Raw genomic sequence first — 477 nt, 5'->3', positions numbered from 1 at the left:
AGTGTGGAGAATATATCTCCTGTTGAACTCCTGATTCATAGATACTGACTTTGATTTAGCCAATTTATTTCAGTCCTCTGCTTTTCCCTCCTCAGAAGAATGGCACTGGGGCAATTTTAATTTCAAATTCTGAATGAGATCTTGGTAGAAACACACGGCCAGTTCATCACAGCCTGTGTCCAGTTGGATCCCTTTGGTCTAATCACAGACTATATACTCGTTTGCCTTCTGGTTGATTAACCTGGTTAGATGGTATCTACCGCAGTGCTTTGAACAGTGCTTGACATATAATAAGCATTAAACACATACAATAATAATGACTATAATAATAATAACCCTGCCCTACATCAGATGGAAGAGTGGGTCTCTCAGCACTTTACCCTGAGAGATGGACGGCTCTCAGTTGTACCTTTTCCTCTTTCCCCTAAGATCGCAGGGGAGACTTCAAAACTTCAGGAAGTCTGTTTGTTACACATG

The sequence above is a fragment of the Tachyglossus aculeatus genome, chromosome 6 (assembly GCF_015852505.1).
Source record: "Tachyglossus aculeatus isolate mTacAcu1 chromosome 6, mTacAcu1.pri, whole genome shotgun sequence".
Taxonomy (NCBI): domain Eukaryota; kingdom Metazoa; phylum Chordata; class Mammalia; order Monotremata; family Tachyglossidae; genus Tachyglossus; species Tachyglossus aculeatus.
The sequence above is the reverse complement of the archived record's forward strand: the minus strand, read 5'-3'. Positions refer to the sequence as shown.